At 39.1% G+C, this 19,373-nt stretch overlaps 1 long non-coding RNA gene across 7 annotated transcripts in view; it reads left to right on the top strand.

Moving 5' to 3' along the window:
- Positions 1-18,420, top strand: part of LOC135293949 (uncharacterized) — a 56,234-nt gene extending 37,814 nt beyond the window's left edge. The window contains exon 4 of one of the 7 annotated variants that reach the window (XR_010356066.1): positions 14,785-18,420. This is a non-coding gene — a long non-coding RNA (uncharacterized LOC135293949). Of the gene's footprint in view, positions 1-378; positions 1,488-2,901; positions 3,886-4,698; positions 4,894-9,448; positions 12,151-12,178; positions 12,973-14,784 lie in introns of those variants that run through there. The other 6 variants (XR_010356070.1, XR_010356067.1, XR_010356071.1 and 3 more) reach the window with 6 other exon arrangements.
- The last annotated feature ends 953 nt before the right edge of the window (positions 18,421-19,373 follow it).

Raw genomic sequence — 19,373 nt, 5'->3', positions numbered from 1 at the left:
GTTAGCTGGGGAATAGAGAAGGGAAGAGGCCAAGGACTGGCTTGGGGAGGAAGATCTGCAAAAATTTCCTCTATTGTTAGTGAAAGGACAGATAAAATGTCCTTAAAAGGATTTTTGTAACAAGGACCCATGTCAGCTATCTGAAGTAACAGAGAGGAGCACTCTCTGGTGTGGTAACTTATATGTAGATAGTTATCATTTTTCAGGGTGCTTCTTGGGATGTTTTTGGCTCAGGCAAACTGTCTATCCAAAAAATTACACCCCAAATTACACTCAAGCTATGTTACTGCTCAAATTGGCCTGAAAGCACAAATGAATCCTTCTAGAACTGTAAATATACCTTCAATCTCACTGCCTCTTATAATTTTTGATTTCCAGCTTGTGAAAAAGGGAGGTGGAATGGCAGTGAGAGAAGCAACTGCCCAAGCATCTTGCAGTATCTGCTAAGGATGATATGTGCTTACCTTTCACTCACCTGAGATGAACGGGGAAAGGTGGCTGTGAGATCGTGATAGAAGGATTGTCTTTCTTCCAGAGTGTAGTAAATGGAGAAAACTTTGTCTAAAAACAGGTGTTTCCAATTGTTTTATTGTTTTCAACCTTTCAGGAATGGCAAATTCAGCCATGATGAAAGAAGCTTGAACCAATGCAGGTTGTCATGCTTCTTTGGTTTCACCCCGAAAACCTTCTGCTTTCTGTGCAGTGTTCATTATATCTTCTAGGGATATACACTGATATTAGTGTATTTCTGATTTAATTTAATTATCTGCTTGCACTTTTTGTATCCTTGTCTTTCATTTATCTTAAATTAATTGTATCAATTTTCTGTTCTTTCTCTGCAACGGAAATTTTATGCTGCTTATTTATCTCTTTTTATTTATCTTTCAATATCTTTTTCAATCCTGTTTTTATTTGCTGTGGTCTTTTTCTCACCGTAGTGCACATATTGTTGGATAATACGTACCACCCTTGGATATGCTGTAATTGCTTTCTGAGCAGTTTCCATTTCCTCCGTGTCCTTCCCTCCTCCCACACCTCCCATTAGGTGCTTAACCCACTGGATTGCCTCCAGCACTTCCCCATTCTTCTATGTTCAAAGTCCTTGGGGGCTTTTTATTCCTCTTGTAGGTTCAGTCTGCAGTAATGAATCCAACTGGATTATGGTCATTAGTGAGTCCTCCACCTCTGTCTCCTAACAGCTGCACAGTTGAAAGTCAGAACTTTGGTCTTTTTGCCACCTTTTAATACATTGAGGATATAGTACATGACTGTTGCTTGATTTATTTCTCTCATTGTGTCCCTGTTCCTGTGTGTCTGGGTAGCTGAAATCTCCTCTTATTAGTTTTGACATTTTTCTGTATCTCATATGCTTCTTGTTCTTTCTGATCCTATTTTTTTCTGGTTTATATCCAGTCCGTACTGCCACCCTATTGCCTCGAATTTTGAGCTATGATGATCATTTCAAACAGCTGCAAAAACTTTTTGCTTCTTCAAAGTTTTTTCCTGTTGGAGTGAGTGTTTTGAACCAAGCCATTACTACCTGAGCAGTGCCTGCCTTAGCAGGGCACACTCCCCTGCCTGCAGCTCCCTCTCACAGTGTTCACAGTGCTCTGGCCCCAAATCAAGCAAATTAAGCACATGCTCAAGTTCAGTCACGTGAGGAGCAGCATGAACCCACCAGGACTACTTATATGCTTAAGGCTGGCACAGGACTAAACTCTTCGTTAAATCAAATGTTGGAGCTGTGATTCTAATGCAGCTTGGATAATGAAGGCTGTACGTCCTGACACATGAAAGGTGCACAGTAACTCATTTTGGTAGACATGTGGGTGTGGAGGCAGAGAATTCTATCCCACACCTACGTCTTAATAGAGAGTGTGTCTGTGTGCATTTGTGCACACACACAATTGCAGGGAGCACAGCACTGTGTTTGAGAATATCAAGCACATTGTAAAAGGAAATGTGAAGAATCCAGACCTCATTCATTGCCTGTAGATGCAGTAAAAAATTCCCACTGAGTTTAGTAGGCACAGTTTAGGGAGTAACACCAACACTGCAACAGCATTTATCAAACAGCTCCATACCATGGACATATCTCTTACTGCACTCTGACTCTCCTATGCCTTCCACTGTATGTACATACTTTACAGGGAGCGGTAGGTTGACTTAGTTTCCTTCTTCTGGGTTATGTTAATGCCTGAAAAAATATTTAATTAAGCATTTATAAATTGTCTAATTTTTCTAACCTTTATCCTATCTCCTGCTCAGAGTCTTTAAACATTACAGTGATAATCCTACTGAGCATTTAGATAATTATGCACCAACACTTTCTATCATAGATGACTTAGCAAATAGTGGGTTTTCCTATTGTATCCTAGTTGCAGGGTGAGCATTGTCAAAATTAATACCCATATGAGACAAGGATATTTATTCTAATCCGTGTCTTGTAGTTTTCAATAATGTTTTAAAGAAAATTAAATCACCTCTGAAAACTGAATACTCAGGGTGAAATTGCATATTGTCATAGCCATGATGTGTCACATTCATTTTGTTACAAATGAATATATCAGCTTAGATTTATTTTAGCATGGCTTATGCTTTCCAAATTCAAGTTTTAAAGGTTCAGTCTGAAGAGTCTTTCAGCAAAATGCATCTGGAGAGACAGTTGGATCTCATTTATAAGCTTCTCTCCCTTTCTGCCTTATGCCATAATAAATGTCCTCAACTATAAGATTTTAGATGAGATCAATTGTACTTCCCGCTTATCCCCTTTTCTACTGGCAATTTAAAAAAAAAGATTATTTCTTTTTCACGGCTTTTAAAAAGGGGGGACTTTCTTGATGCATTTTTAAAAGTAGATAATTTAATAATCTTCAATTACTGCTTGAATTCCATCTGTAGGTTGGCATTTATTACAACAAGCAAAACTAAGAGGACTGCTCACATCACAGCTTCTTTCTTTCACTGCCAAGAACTATTTGCCACATCAAACAAATTTGCCAAGAACTATTTGCCACATCAAACAAACTACTTTTCTTTTTTAAGATGTTGTAGTTTTTAATGGTTATCTTTGACAGGTGACTGCACAAACTGAAGTCCTAAAATGAATTAAGAGCTCTAGATTCAAAGTATTCATTTTTTAATACTTCTGGATTGGAGAAAACTTTAAAATATTTATCTTTGGATTAAATTGCTTAAAATATATACTATTTTTTTAAAGTGAAGTAATTTACATCTCATGTCATAGTGAATAAGAAAATCCAGATGCAGACATTTAATGTTTGCCAGTCCTAGTAAGGTTCTAACAAAGAGGAGGAAACATCAGATTTTTTGGGACATACCATAAGAGACCTCATGTCCAGAGAGGTTGCTGAGAAGCTCACTGTAGTGTGTCTGACTGGGATGGAGTTAATGTTCTTGCAGCAGCCTGTAGGGCCCTGTGCTTTTCAAATGTGGCTAAACCAGCAGGAATCACACACTAGCGCGTTGGCTGTGGCTGAGAAGTGCTCCTGCAGCAGCAAGACCCCCTCTCTTTCCTTGTCTCTCACCTCCTCCCCATTTCCCCAAAGGTGAGTAGCTGAGGCTGGGCAGGAGGTTGGGAGGGGACACAGATCAAGAACAGCTGGCTCCAGCTGACCAAACCAAAATGGAAAACAATGAAAGCCCACATTTTTCTGTGATTCCTGTGTAATCCCATGAAAACTTGTAGAAGTGTTGCAACAAAACAAAATAGCCTAGAATGGAAGGTGACATAAAAAGCAAACAAATATCCACCATATTTGCTTTGCTGCTCAATGCCAATGCCCTATATATATATTCCTCAACTTCCAATATTGTCACTATGTGATATGATGTACCAATAAAGTGTGAAATGCTAACAAAGTAATTAAAGATTTTATAAAGGAGATCCAAAAATAACAGCAATGTGTCAGTGCTTAGTATGTGATGCCATCACTGACCAATTATGCTTTTTAAATTAATAGTTAACCATAACTCAACATATAACCACATAACATATTCTCTAAAAGAAAACTGGAGGGGGAAAATCTCTATTATATGACTACAAGGTTCATTTTCTCAGGCCTTCAGCAGTCTGAATGCTCTTTAGCCCTTCTAGCAAATATCCACAATTCTGTTTGCACCTTCATTCCAGGAGGACTCTGCCCAAGCGAGACTCCTGAAAGAAAGTGATTTTTGTCAAGTTCTGACAAAATGTTAGCTAAGAGTTGGTGTGCAGTGCCACTTTATGATGAATTGGGAGGTTACAGCAGCTTTCTAATGAAAAGTCTGAGGTTTAGCTACACAATGAGCTTTCTGAGATATTCAGATATACAGCACTGCAATGGCAGGAGGGGACAATCAACTTCATTCCTAGGTCAAAGCATTTTTCCTCTGCTCATATAAATAAAAAAATCTCTCTCTTGCAGTTGAGTACCATAATGGAAAAACATCTCAGTGTTTTTTCCCTAATCACATGAATCAGTATAATATACATCTCTCTTGGCTGAAATGTCAACTTTTTGCAAAATCAAATCTATTTCATGTTTCTGATCATAATACAAAGTTAATTGAATTTCATGTCAATGAGACTGTAGGTGCAGAATAACTCTCATCTAGATAGAACCACAGCCAGAGTTTTTAAGGCAGATTCATCAGAAATCAATGTCATGGAGGTAATGGTGGTGTAATAACATCCAGCAGGTGGCCTAGAGGAGGGAACTGCAAGGCATGGGGAAACTACTATAAATTACCATCCTCTTCAATAAGAAGAAAAGGTGAAGATGAAACAGAGAAGAGGAATCTTGCTGCAAGTCTTTCTGTTGAAAAACTGCTGCCAGCAGTTCTATTTAATTTGCTACCAGTAGTTGCAGTAAATGCAAGTGCTAGAGCAACCATGAGGAGTGTGTGTGTGGGAATTGTCTGTTAAAGAAATACATTTAAGTGATGTTAAATAGAATTTAGTGTAAAAAGGTGTAGAAGCAGTTTCTGCTAAGCAGATTAGGAAAATACTCCTTGATAAATTCCTACAACACATTTCCCTAATTTCCTTTCATATAAGGGTATATGACTTGGCATCTCTTGACAAAAAGATGAATGAGTGTGAGTGTTGAGTGTTCACAAGGTCATTAGTCATTTTTAAAGAAAGATTAAAATATGGTTTATTTGTTAAGAGAAGGTAGAAACACTTATGCCACCTCTTCGGCCTGGTGTTTGCATGCAACTGATACCCTTAATGCTCAGGGAACCCCCCTGAAGTGGGTGAGTGTCCAGCTGGGGGGTTACTCCCCCAGGGAGAGCAGGGCACAGGAGTTGGCTCTGTGCAGAGGCTGTCACTTCAGAGACAGCATTGCATGATCACAACTGCACTGCTTCCAGGGTCAGCACTAGTAAGTCAAAAGCAGTTTTAGCTACTTCTCCATGGCTGATTGATCAATTCATGACTCCTACAAGCCCGAGCCTGCTCTTTAGAGTGAACCGAGAGTCCTGGGGTGCCTGTTTCAGAGGCAATTAACTGTCCCTCAGCAGAATCAGCCGGGCTCATTTGCTCTGGCTCAGTCCCAGCACCCTGCTGAGCACCACAGAGCCAACCTCACGGCTTTGCATCATTCCTCCCCGGGCACTGAATTCCAGGAGGCTTATTAACTCCCTCAGCAGCACTTTGGGAGCAGACAGAGCCAGCTCAGATCTGCGGCCGTGTGCCAGAAACCATTGATCAGAGGGTGCTACAGGGCACAGCAAGGAGTCTGAGTCTCTTCTGTTCTCAGCTCCATCTCATGCTGAATGCTGGCTGACTTCAGTGGTGCTTCTTCAGTATCCCAGCACTGTGTTTTCTACTAATCATATTTTGGGGGATCAGCATTAGTGTGTCTTGATTTACCTCAGATAATAGAGGATTCAGCTGTAATATTTTTGGAGCTCACCTCATTGGCGGATGGAAGAGAGAATTTTTCCAAGGGTGGTTGTTGGGTGGTTTTGTGACCTTATAGTGATCTCAGCCCTAAAGCCTATCAAGTGGGAAATATGACTTTAATAATATGGATTATAACATAATATGGATTATGTTAACTGTACATAGGCCATTCAGCCCAATAGTAAGGCTGCTAATTTAATCCAATGTTTAAGAAGCCTGCTGCTATTATCAGAGACTGCATATGAGAATCACCTCCAGGAGTGATCAAAGGCACATCTGAGGTGGACACAGAGCAGATAAAATAATTGTCCCACCCTCCTTTTAGATACTGCACACTCTGCAAGATGAGGCAAGAACTGTCTGAGCTGGGTGTGACAGATAACAAATCTTCTGCTTTCCATTAGGTGGATGCAGGTGTTAAAAAATTAAGCAAGGTACTGTATCAGCTATTCTATGCAGCCCCTGCATACATCAAAGATCTGTAGGCCAAGAAGTAAAAGTGTATCCTTCTATTGCTTTTTTTTCCCTGCCTTGTGTTAAGGGAATAATCCTTTCGTGTCCTGCCAGCTCCTGAAAGCACAAAGAATGAATTTATGTGCTTGTGAAAAAACCCTTCTGATAATACTTTCTGAAACCTTAAAATGAGCTCCCAAATTGGTCTTTTATGTGAGTAAGTGCTGTCAAAGTTACAGAAGTGCTTTCTGGAGCAACTGTTCTGTAGAAACCTGTCGTAGTAAACACTCTCTTATTTCTGTTGCTTAGTTTTTATATTGTTATGTGCAATAGGGAAGATAATAAGGAAAACAAAATAATAGCTACTAGAACAATTATGACATTTAAGAAAAAGGAAAACAGCAGTGAAAATGTAGCTAAGGAAGCTTATTTGGCCTCTGTAGTTTCTAGAAAATATCCAGTCTATGCATTACTCTGTGAAAGCAGTCACAACAGTTGAATCGTTGTCAGAAAATCCCTATTACTACGGGGAAAAAAGGGAACAAAATAGTTGCATTAAACTGAGACACAAACCCAATTTCTTTCCCAATACAGGGCTAGAAAAAAAAATCCCACGTTTGTTTGTTTGTTTGTTTTTGGGTTTTTTTTGGGGGGTGGTGGTTGTTTGTTTGGGTTTTTTTGTCTCAACCTCACAGCAGGGTTTGACTCATAGCTGGGAATAATTTGATAATCTAAATCAAATAACCATCAACTTCCTGATTTATTCGCAACAGTATTTTTAATTTGTTTGTTGCATTATCTCAGTTTTAGTTTAATAAGTAATGGTTTTTACATTTTAATGTGTTTATTAAATCTTTATATTGCAGTCTAAATTTCTTCTAATATGCAATAAGGAAAACTGTAGAGAGTAATTTGTTCTTTCAAATTGTATCTGTTTCAGCATGTCAAGACTGAAATATATCAGCTATAGTATTTGTGTACCCATTATTTCTCATCCTTATAATGAAAATGTTCAGAAAGAAAGGAACAGAGAGAAAGGAATTCTCAGTCTGGGGAGAAGAGAAAAAAATTTCAGTGAAAAATAAGATATCAGCATACAAAGAGTTAACTTAGATGGCTTTGAGGAAAATCCCCTCTCACAGAAAATAGCCAATATATTGGAGTTGCTGAGATGACAGTGTCTGATTTGACAGGGTACATAAAACCAGAATCACAGAATTGGGTTGGAAGGTACCTTAAGGATGGCATGGGCAGGGGCACCATCCACTAAATCAGGTTTCTCAGGGACCAATCCTACCTGGCCTTGAACACTTCTAGGGATGGGGCATCCATAGTTTCCCTGGCCAACCTGTTCCACTGCCTCATCACCCTCACAGTAGAGAATTTCTTCTTCAAATCTAATTGCAATCCCTCTTCTTTTAGTTTAAAACCATTAAAACCATTTCCCCTTGTCCCATCAATAGCTGCCCATGTTAAAACTCACTGTCCCTCCTTTTCAGAATACCCTTCAGGTACTGGAAGGTGCTATGCTCTGAGGTTTCCTCAGAGCATTTTCTTCTCCAGGCTGAACAGCCTCAGCTCTGTCAGCCTCAGCTCTGTCAGATACCCTGTCAGAGTATCTCTACTCTGTCATAGTAGAGATACTCTAGCCTTCTGACAACCTTTGAGGCCTTCCTGTGAACCCTAACAGGTCCACATCTTTCTTGCACTGAGGAGTCCAAATTTGGACATGGTATTCCTGGTGGGGTTCTTGCAAGGGCAGAGCAGATATTCCAGCAAAGCTGCATGGAAAACATAGATGTAGAAATGGACCTTTCCCAACAGCTAGTAGGAGTTTGTTACCATTAACTTAGGCAGGTAAGTATTAATGACAGCTAGGGTGCATGTTACTGACCAGCAGTGGATGTCTCTGAGAAATGTGCCTTTATGTATTGTGTGTAAGGTGTGGCACAGGTGTGATTCCTGGCAGTTAGTGCCAGCTGACTGACGGCTCTGTGTGTGTTGGTGCCATCCATCTGGGTAATGAACTGGGTTTTAGAGAATTGCCCCGAGGCTTCTTAGTGTCAGTCCTTATTACTAACAAGTGACTGTGCTACAAGTGAATCAGCTGTTAGCCAAGCTTTGCCAGTTTGGACCACAATGGGTCCGACAGTGCTGCTGGGCTCACTGGCACCTCCCACAGCACTGCTGTCTGTCATGGAAAAGCCCACGCAGAAGCCATGGAAATGGGGGAAACCTGTTACAGAGCACAGCTGCCACATGTCCTCATTATCACAGAATAATGAGGTCGGAAGAGACATCTAAGATCATTGAGTCCAACCTATGCCCTAATGCCTCAACTGGACTATAGCACCAAGTGCCACGTCCAGTCCTTTTTTAAACATATCCAGAGATGGTGATTCTGCCACCTCCTTGAGAAGAGCATTCCAGTACTTTATTATTCTTTCAGTGAAAATTTTTTTTTCCTAATATCCAACCTATACCTTCCCTGGCGTAGCTTGAGACTGTGTCCTCTGGTTCTGTCAGCTGCGGCCCAGTGGAAGAGATTGACCCCCACCTGTCTACAACCTCCCTTCAGGAAGCTGTAGAGAGCAATAAAGTCACCTCTAAGCCTCCTCTTCTCCAGCCTAAAGAACCCCAGTTCCTTCAAATGTTCCTCATAGGGCTTCCAAGGTGTTCCAAGGTGATGAGAGGGGTTCCCTCCTGTTTCCTTCGGCAGTGGCCCTTTGCTTTTGGTTTAGGTTTTGTTGTTAGTTTTGGGGTGTTGTGGGGTTTTTTGTGATTTGTTTTTTGGGTTTTTTTGAGAGGGGGTGAGGGAGAGATGGTTTTTACACTTTAGGCATTGCTGGAGCCAAAAAAAATAAAATTCACAGCTGTCCAGTATTGGAGAGCATCAAACATATTTCAGCATTGGCTTCTTGAGTAGGCTGAAGAATAATGTAAAAAGGGAAATAAGTGAAGAGAAAGTCAGGAGAAGGTTGTTCAAAGAATGACCATAAGGAAACCTCTTACCTTTTCTGAAGATATGTTTCTAGAACCTGTTTCTCTGGTAGTTGAGTGTTTTTGTTTGTTTTCTCTCATCAGGGCTAAAGGTCGATCAGTTGACGATCTCTGCAGAAGCTTTACCTGTTTTCATCTTCCTCTAAACCAAGACTATTGTAATAATATATCTGATAGTAGTTTCTTAGTATACAGGAATGGTTAGTCAGTTGTTATTACAGACCAAAGAAATGTAATTAAAGTCAAACTAAAATGAAAATCTGAAAGTTGAGTGCTGCATTAACCTGCCATGCTAGCCCAGATCCTGAATGCAGTCTTAAAATTAAAAAGTATCATTTGTCTGGCTGTAATTATATTTGACTAATAGCAGAAATTTATTCTTGGTCTCATTCATTTTGGATTACCCCTATTTGTAAAATGAGCAATTGAAAGGACCTTGATCAAGGAGTATTTTTAAATTGTTTGCTTTTTAATGAGAGAAGAGAGATCAAACAGTAAGCTAGCTGTACCTCAGAGAAATTAATCTGTTAAGGGAGTGCAATGATTAGGGAGATTTTATCTGTGGAGAGGAGAAAAATCTGAAACTGCTCATTCAGATTCCAGTCTACTTCACCTGTGCCACTTAGTTAGGCAAAAGCTTGGCTTTAAATTTGTACACAGGAGAAAATCTGCATTAATATAAGCTGACTAAAAGTGAGGGAAATTTCTGTTTTCTTTATTGTTTATTATAAATTTTTGTTTGAGTTAGGTCTAATAAATTGTGTCTGTGCAAACAACAAACACATACATTCACATAACAAGAGCAGAATATTCTCAGTGTTCCATGGACATGTGCAGTTAGGTGGCACATTAGCACTTCCCATGGGGGAGCATCAAATGGTGAAATCTGCATTTTGACCTAACAGGGCTCTGAGTCACTCACCCAGAGACAGAGTTCCGTATTCCCCTCAAGTGCTCTTGCACATGTCTTTAATATCAGTCCTCTCCATGGCACAATCCTGTTGTATGTTATATTTTATGAGTAAATCTTCCAGCCATGGGAATTTACAATTAAAATAATCTTCACGTCGAGGACATTTCTGGTACGAGCTCTGTCCCTCATTATCCTACTCCTCTTTAAGCCTCTTAGATGTGAAACTGAAATGGTTAGTTATACGTGGTAAAACAAGGAAAATCTATTTTTATTTTCAAATGATGAAACTTTCTGGTGCATTGGCTGGGACTAAACTTGAGGGTGGTAAATTTTCAGCATGGTATGTAGGGAGTTAGCTACACGACTCATTAACATTAATTCCCATCTGTAAATAATTTTGAAATACTTTAACCAGCAGGGGAGCTATTTCATCTTTTATACTTAGCTGATTGTAAAAATGTATGCTGAAACCATCTGGCCTCAGTGCTTTGTTGGACTTCAAGCTTTTAATAGCCAGTCTGATTTCCTTCGCTGAATTGGGGATTTCTAATCCCTGGCTCAATTCTCCTTCCAAACTAGGCAATACTGTGTTGCTATTTGTTTGTCAATCAATCCCTATCTCACCAATTGAGATGAATAACAGAGTTGCTATAAAAACTTAGGAAGGCTTTGGGCCTAATTCTCATTCATGCTAAAGTTACTTTACACTACTCTGGTTGCTCATTTACTGGGTGTAAATGCAATTTACTGCCTGAGCAATATAAAGTGACTGTAACATAAATGAAAATCAGGTCCCCTATGTTCAGAGCAGCTAACAAATTCAAATTGCTGAGTACTATTTTCCCACAGGAGCTAGTGTACTAGAATTTCAATGCATATAAAGAATGCAACAAGCCAATTAAAAATGAAGATATTAAACGAGAAATTGAGTGGTTATTTCTAAGGTCTGTTTAGATTCGGCTGATGCAAACAATGAGACAGACTTAGGCTGGCTGTTTCAAATATGCCAAATTCATCTAAAGTTCAGCCCTGCATGGTGCTTGGAGATTTGCCACAGTACATGGAACAGACTATTCTTATTACTTAGAGAAGGAGGACTACATTTCAGAGGTGCATGCAGGGCTCCCTGACTTACCTGATAGCATTTCCCTCCCAGGGACTGTCACTGAGATCACTGTTAACTACTGATGCACAACAGTGCGTTTTGGTAATGGTTGAATGAGGGGATAATGGCAGAAGTATCTTGAAACTGTACCTACAACAAATGCCAAAGCAGACACTGCTTTCCCCATTTCTGAAGTCATGTTTTTTACTGCCTAAAATCTTTTAAAAATGGGCTTCCTTATACTGCTCTGTAATGACAGTGAGCCAATGCTGATGGTCTATAGAGGAAGGAAGATATTTGATGGCATGTAGACTGTGGAGTGGGCTATTCCAGTTTAGGCAGAGGTCAGCCATCCCCATGTTATCGTTACACCTCTTACCCCTCTCTTACACCTGTGTATTCATATCAGCATGAACATCCACTTTGTTGTTAAGTTCACATTCCTGTCCCTCTCCTCCTTTTCCTTTGGTCTGCTGAAGACTCATCAATAACCCACATACTGGTAAGGAGTTCTTCTATTGAGAAAATCACAGGCACAAGAAGACTGATTTGTGATTTGCTAATACATGAACCTGTATATGCCATAATTGTCCCCTTTGTTCTGTTCAGTACTTCAGACCTATCAATCTGTGCCTGTTCTTCACCTTGATGCCGAGCACAGGGGATGTAGTGTATATATCATCTTATACAAAGGTTAATAGCCTTCTGTGGTTGCTCAATAACAGCCTGATTGTCTAACCTGGGGCTGTGTTAAGGTGTACACACCACAGTCCAGATCCTTCCTTTGCTTCAGCAGCATTCAGACACCGTGGTGTCTTTGCAGTACTCCTCATGATGAGCAGCTCCTGAGGCTTGATTCTGTGAAGGAAAGCCCATGTGGTTCCTGTCCTGAAGTAGCAGGTGTGTTCCTGTTGCACAAATAAACATCAACAAGCTTTGTCCATTTACGAGTGACTTTTGTACTTTTCTAAGGAAGACCGGTGCCTAAAATTATTTCACTGATTTTTAAATTAAATGTAAAATTCAGCCACTTGCTCCTATAAGTAGACGACAGGCTTTGTGCTTATGGCTGCTAATAAACAGAAACCTCTTATTCTTTGACACTGAGCATTGTGATTTACACCACTGTAATTGATAGTGGAATATTTTCCCAGTTCTCAGTTCAGATAAATCAGTATAAGACATAAAATATTCTTGAGATGTTGCTCCTTCTATCGTAACTTTCCATTTTGCTGTAAGAAAAAAAATCTATGCAAGTGTTTCAGAGCTAAGTTGATCATCATATATTACTTAGGCAGTTACGATTAGTTTTGCAAATGTTAAAATGCAATAACATTATTTAATGTTGTCGTGAATGTCGGAATTTGTAGTGCCATCTATTGTTGGAAGATGTAGACTTGTAAAAGTTGATTTGCATATTCTATGGTAAAGGAGCATTAAAAATTTAATGTTTTACTGAGTTTTATTGCAAAATGAAATAGTTTATGTAATTGTGTATTTGGAAGGTTTGTACTTTGCATTCTTTGAAATTTATCATTCTTCACAAAGAACATCTCTGAGTTTTATTTTCGTTACAATCTTGCATTTGAAACCAGACTCTATTTCAGTTTTAGACACAGAGTAAAAGCTTGTAGTGATTTACTGTACAATAGGAAAGAAACCAAATTTTTGCTTGTTGAATACAGTTAATTTTGATTGGAAGATTCTTCAAAAGTGCACAGTAATTCGAGCCTGAGTGTTGTCATTCCTAAGCAGTGCTGGCATCTGTTCCACTGATTGAGAAACACAGGTCTGCTCTTAGCTCTTTCCTTCACATCTTTACGGTGTTTGAAAAGTAGTCCTGCCTTTACTTAGAGCAGAGTGATGTGAGCAGTGCAAGATGTCTGTGCTGGAGAGGGTGAGGGGCTTCAAATAGACCTCAGAACATCTAAATGCCATTCCTACATTTCACCATTGATGCAAAATGAAACCTCTGATGAGCAAAGCTGAAAGAGCAGATGTAGAGACAGAGATTTTCTCACTCTCAACATGCTTGTGATCTGTTGCCTTGGGAGTTGCAGCGGTAATTTTTTTTCCTTGAGGGAAAGGTGAGACCTATTCCCTACCACTGTCAGAAGCCCTGAAGAATTGCTACAGCATATCTAGAGCTCTGTGGTCTCTGGCTGCCACAACAGGGGATATTTGTCTTGGTGACATTTGAATGATGATTTCTCAGTGTTATTTTCCTGTATTGCAACTATTGCTGCATCAAAGCCCTCCATAGGAAAAATCATTGTTAAAATGGGGCCAGTTTTACTCCAGAAGTGTTAATCTGCCTTGGAAATGGCTCTAAGCCATGCACTTCATCACCTGGATTTTGGGGGCACTCTTGCTTTTTGGCTGCTGTTACTGTACAATAAATAGCAAAAATATTTTATCTGTGGGAAAAGGGGAGTGACTACATCAATAAGTACATTTGCAGTATGCTGACATGATCAGAAAGAATGCAGTCTAGCTAAACCCTTTTTAAATGAAGCGAAAAGTCAGCTATGTTGTCCACAGCCATCCATTCCCACTTGGTCTTATCCCTTACTCACTCTAATGCGGTGGTGGTGCATTCCTGCCTGTCATTTCATCCTCCACTGCAATCCTCACATAGGCAGGCATTCCTTTGGCTGAACCCAAACCCCCTCAATACACCCTGATTTTCAGACATGAGAACGTCATGACCTATGCATCATTGTGCAGCTCAGCATAAAAGGACCATGTGGAAAAGCAGAGAAGCAAAGCCTAAATAAAGGTTTGTGGATAAAGGAATCACCCAAGAAGGAAGAGAGCACCGATTTTCAGACAAGGTTCCAGAACAGGAATGCTTACACTAAACTGTGTTTGTTTAAAAATACCAGCAAACTTCAGAGCAAGGACCAAAGACTCCTCCCCATGTTCCAGCAGAATGCCCAGAACACTTCCTGTTTTAGCAGAAGATTGGGCAGTTTGTGGTTTTTTTCTTTTTGAATATGTTGTCTTCATAAGAACAGACATGTAAACTTTGAAAAGTTGTTTCATTTCTTTACCACTGACAGGATTATTTTTAACAGTTAAAAATAATAATGCAAGAAGAAATAACTATATCACAGAATGATCAAAATAACTATAACTGAAAAATATTGTACTTCTGTATGGCAAAATGGCTTTCTTATGAGAAATCAGCATTGCAGTTTTGCTTGGGGAAGTCACTTCATAAGAAAAACATAACATTTAAATATAGAATGATTTACTTTTAAATTACAAACTGTATGTTTTAGCTTTAAATGAATGTGCAATAATCCTTCATTGCCTCACAAATATATTTTTGTTTTTCCTTCAGTTTGTAACTCATAAAATATAACATTTTGGAAATAACACTCTTCTTTTCTCTTACAGCTCTATAATAAGAAGAATAGCAAGACACAATTCCACAGAGATATAGCTTGAGAAGTTAAGCAGTTTGAGACCTTTCAGATTGTTTTATTTTCCCCTGAAATTGATTTTGCAATCAGAAATGTCTTTGTTGTAATCTTGTTTATTTTTGAAAAATGTACATGGAATCCTATTTTCCTGAATATGGTGGAAAATAAGAAACAGGAGACACATCTTTCATCTGATAACATTTTACTCTGAATTCTCTTGTTTGGATTGCTCTCTGACTTAATTCTCTCGCTGTTTCCTGTGTTTTCCTTCTGGTGTACGCACATGCACACATAGTAATTTAAACTCTGGTCACCTATTAACACTTAATCTGAACTTAGAACACAAGTCCTATGAGGAGCAACAGAGGGCTTTGGGCTTGTCTAGTTTGGAGTGAAGGAGGCTGAGAGGTGACCTCATTGCTCTCTGGAGCAGCTTCCTGCAGAGGGGAAGTGGAGAGGGATGTTCTGATCACATCTCCCTCTGACCCACTGACAGGACAGAAAGGAATAGTTTCAGCCTGCACCACAGGAGGTTCAGACTGGATTAGGAAGCCTTTCCTCATAAGAGGGAGATCAAACACTGGAACAGGCTTCCTAGAGAAGTGGTCCATGCCCCAAGCAGTCAGTGTTTAAGAGGCATTTGGACAATGCCCTTAATAGCATGCTTTAAGTTCTGGTCAGTCCTGACCTGGTCAGTCTGCTGGACTGGATGATTATCCTATTCCAGGGTTCTATTGCCCTCTGCCATTAGTAAAAGAGTCAGAAATTGTACTGCATCCTTGTTGCGCTTAAATGAAATCATGGCCTTGCTAGCCACATAAGCTTTCTAAAATCTCTGGTCCTGTAGCACCTCAAGACCTAAGAATTATAAGCCATTCAGCTTCCTGCATAACAGCTGAATTGTGACAAAACATTAAATTTAAGCTTTTCAATTGAGATATTTGCCTTCCTTTATGTTTTTATGGCACTTGGGGCAACCAACAAGATCAAGACTTGAGTGTGTACAATGCTGATTAATAACAAGTTATGTTGTGCCAAGTTTCAGAAAGAAAAGACTCTCACAGGCAAAAATGAGATATTAAACATGAAATAAAAAGACGTGAGAGTACTCTAACTAAAAATTCAGAACCTTTTTGAAAAACTTTAACTTCATTTTTAGCATTATTTGGAAATTTTTTGCTTTGGTTTGTAGCAATAGATGAACGCTGTCATAAATATAGAGGAACTGATTTTTAAAAAGAAATCTTATAAATGGCCACAGGCAATTTCAGAAGTATAATTCCCATCTGTTTTGATGAATAACATCTTAGCAGATTTTCAGTTGCCAAGTATTTTTAATGCTATTCTGAAATTGGATAGAAGTTAGATTGAGTTGATTCTTCACTCAGAATAAAATTACAAATCTATAAGCACATTTTAGATCTGCTAGCTCAAATAATTAGGTGTCACAAGGCAAAACACAAGTCAGTGAGGAAGCTGAGTTTTATGGATCAGATGTGTTCATAACCTCTATGGGGGCAATCCACTTGACTGAACACTGCATGTGAATAAGATCCATTAGAAACACTTCCAGATACTGTAAATATATTTTGGAATTTTTAAAGGTAGATAATATTGATGTTACATGTCTTAACATGACATGAAATGTCTAATACCATTTGCAGAATTGCTTGCATTATACAGATACAGCTTATATTGGTTCCAAAGTTCAACCATACCACCTCTTACATACTGATTTCCAAATTTAAGAGCCCTGTTTATATTTGTCACTGACATCTTGAATTGTCAGAATGCCAGCTGAAGCCATGTATGTATTCATGCTTGATTGGAGGAGATAATGGCAGAGAGTCTGAGCTCTAGAAGGAAAGAGGAAGGTACAGAAGACTGCCTTGGCTCTGCTTGGCAAGTATGATACCCCAGCAGGGACTCCTGGATAAGACATTAATGTCATTAGGGTTATGTATGCATATCTTGACAAATATTACTTTGTGCATACATCTTACAGATTGAAAACATGTAGGAAGAACTGAAATTAGTTTTCAGATATTATTTGGGGTAATTTGAATTAATTTCCAACCCTCTCTGTAATTAAAAATGAGAAATGAGGAAAACTACTAAGCATAACTTTTGAGAAATTAAAAAATTATAAGGTGCATATACATGTCTTTTGCTGGAATGTCCAGTTTTACCCACAAAGTGGCAGGAGAAATCTTTAATGTGCTTAACTTGAGAACATGAAGTTACATGCCTGTATTTTTCTAGAATTGTGACTTTTTGAATACTCTCATTTGATACAGATCAATTTAGAGACACTACAAAGATGATACACTAGTATGGTAGATTAGCCATGGCTAACAATCTCCTACCCTGCTGCTCTCTCCCTGCTCCTCCTCAGTGGGACAGGATTAGAAAATAAGAAGAAAACAACCCATGGGTTAAGATGAGGGCAAGGAGATTGCTTACCAATGACTGTTGTTGGCAAAACAGACTTGACTGAGAGAAAATTAGTTAATATTAACAATTAAAATAGAGTGGGATGATAAGAAAATTAAACAAAAACTAAAGCACTTTTCCCCCACCCTCATCCCCTCTTTTCTCAGGCTCCACATCATTCTTTCATTCCCAACTTGCTCCTGCCCCCAGACCGGTGCAGAAAGAATGGGGATTGCACCCAGGCCATAAGAGCTCCTCTTTCTCACACCTTCCTCCACTTCGATTTGCTCTGCTCCAGCATCTGCCTTTCCATGGACTGCAGTCCTTCAGGGTAAACATGATTTTCCATGGACTCTTCGGGGGCTGCAGACTTTAAAGGGAATAGGATCTGAGGCTAATAGCTGTGCAAGGGTTTGAAGATAAAAACTCTGATATAACTTTTTATGTGAGCAAAGCTACAGATGGTGGTGCCATTTTGTGGCCATCTCCGTGGGTCTAGTTTTCAAGAGGGATATAAATTAATGGGGGTGGGAGAATTTTAACACATTGACTCACTAGTATAGTTGGCATTTCTTATGGTGCTATGGTTTTATTTGCATACATGAAGTTTGTTCATTTGTTTTAAATAAATGAAGACAGAAATGATGGGCAATGAATGACTGTCTAAATCTAGTCTTGGGTAGACCTGTAACGAGGAAGTGTATTATGGAAACCCAGGAGGAAAGACATTTCCACCTCTGAGAAAAGAAAATATGTTGAAAATTGGAAAAGGACTTACATAAATGCCCATGAGTAAACAATTATTCACAGTGTCTAAAGATGGCCAATGGAAGCACATGTTCACTGGAAGAGGATGTTTCTGCAAGATCAGCAATGGCCATTTGTTCAGTGTGGGATGGTTGTGATTATGCTGCTATGTTGTCTATTGACTTAGAAAAAGTCAGTTTGGAGAAGTATTTTTACCAGTAATATGGTGGGACATAAGTGCCTAAGGATCAGAATCAGACTGAGATTTCTTTAGCTACAAGGAGAGATTGTCTTTGTTGCTTGTCCATTCATTTCTTGTAATATGTGATAGTGCCTCATGAAATCCATGCAATGGCCCTTGTGCAATATCAGTGTTATCCTCCCTTTCTTCTTTCAGAGTATGCAGCCATAATGTTGCCCCCACTGGGCACTTGGCAAGGGATATCTGCTGTAGTTATATTTTACAACGAGAGGATGAGACGGTACTGTAAGCTGTCTGCCAGGTTGTGGAATTTAATTTGCAAGACCAAACTTCCACAATATTGTGTTTATGTTGCAGTGCCATTTTCTGTTTAATAGAAACATTCAGAATGCTCTAGTTCCATCTGTTATAAATAGTGAAAGCTGATAAACACTCTGCAAACACAAGATGCAGCTTTGTGGCAAATTATGTTTAGTACAGCCCCCAAACATAAAGCAAGATTTATAATTTTTGCATCTCGCTCTTTTTTTAATTTACAGTAATTACTCCAGAGCTTTAAGTAGATGCATAAATAACACTCAAAGTTTTACATTAAGTTATGGTGTGAGAAGATAGGGACAAGTATATGCACACACACATTTCACACCTTCAATTGTAATGCAGTTACAAGTCTTGTTATGGCTGCAGAGTCTTTGATAAAACTCCTCGCAAATACATTTTTTATCATATCAATAGATTTGAAAGGCAAGACCACACACTATTATGCATTGTATGGGAAAAAAATTTCAGTTTTCAATTAAGAAAATGGAGATGAACCAGATGAGTAAGAATAGAATTGCAGAAGGTTCTGAGAGGAATAGCCAAAGATAAAACTACTGCTGTTCCCTGCTCCCAGAAGAAATTGTGTAGCAACAGAGTGAGTGAGTCACTGAGTAAGACTGTTAGAATATGTGGGTGAGCTGCTGTAGCAAAAGAAAGTTCCTGGTAATGCTGGTTGGGTGTGATCACTTTATAATCTGCCAAGAATGAAAACCAAACCATTATATACAGTTAAAGAAAAACTAACTTATAATGTGAAACATGTCACACAGTCTACAAAGACACTTGAAAAGACAGAGTTTAAGTAAGTTTATGTCTTCCTTTGCTCAGGCTGGATTCCAGCAGGTGACTGATGCATCCAC

This window comes from Passer domesticus, chromosome 2 (genome assembly GCF_036417665.1).
Source record: "Passer domesticus isolate bPasDom1 chromosome 2, bPasDom1.hap1, whole genome shotgun sequence".
In the NCBI taxonomy this organism is placed as follows: Eukaryota; Metazoa; Chordata; class Aves; order Passeriformes; family Passeridae; genus Passer; species Passer domesticus.
The sequence above is the reverse complement of the archived record's forward strand: the minus strand, read 5'-3'. Positions and strand labels throughout refer to the sequence as shown.